The 596-nt window shown below is 46.3% G+C and overlaps 1 protein-coding gene across 1 annotated transcript in view; it reads right to left on the bottom strand.

Annotated features, from left to right (window-relative positions):
- Positions 1 to 596, bottom strand: part of PPP1R21 (protein phosphatase 1, regulatory subunit 21) — an 83,606-nt gene that overhangs the window by 49,115 nt on the left and 33,895 nt on the right. The gene's annotated exons all lie outside the window — the stretch shown is intronic.

The following is a 596-nucleotide window of genomic DNA, read 5'->3' as shown; positions in this document are numbered from 1 at the left end:
ATAGCTCACTGCAGCCTCAAACTCCTGGGCTCAAGTGATTCTTCCATCTTAGCCTCCTAAGTAGCTAGGACTACAGGCACACGCCATCACCTCCAGTTAGTTTTCTTTTTATTTCAGTAGAGACAGGTCTCCCTATGCTGCCCAGGCTGTTCTCAAATTCCTGGCCTCAAGTGATCTTCCCGCCTCGACCTCACAAGGTATTGGGATTACAGGCATGTGCCACCATGCTGGCCTATTTTCAGTATCTTTAAGTAATTAATTTTTTTTTTTTTTTTTTTTTTTGAGACATAGTCTCAGTCTGTTGCCCAGGCTGGAGTGCGGTGATGTGATTTTGGCTCACTGCAACCTCTGCCTCCCAGGTTCAAGTGATTCTCCTGTCTCAGCTTCCCAAGTAGCTGGGACTACAGGCATGTGCCACCACGCCCAGCTAATTTTTATATTTTTAGTAGAAACAGGGTTTCGCCATGTTGGCAAGGCTGATCTGAAACTCCTGACCTCAGGTGATCCACCCTCCTTGGCCTCCCAAAGTGCTGGGACTACAGGCATGAGCCACTGTACCTGGCCAACCTACTTATTTTCTAAATTTCATTTTATTA

Source organism: Mandrillus leucophaeus, unplaced genomic scaffold (assembly GCF_000951045.1).
Source record: "Mandrillus leucophaeus isolate KB7577 unplaced genomic scaffold, Mleu.le_1.0 Scaffold229, whole genome shotgun sequence".
Classification (NCBI taxonomy): Eukaryota; Metazoa; Chordata; class Mammalia; order Primates; family Cercopithecidae; genus Mandrillus; species Mandrillus leucophaeus.
Note: the sequence above shows the minus strand (reverse complement) of the source record. Positions and strands in the feature narration are given on the sequence as shown.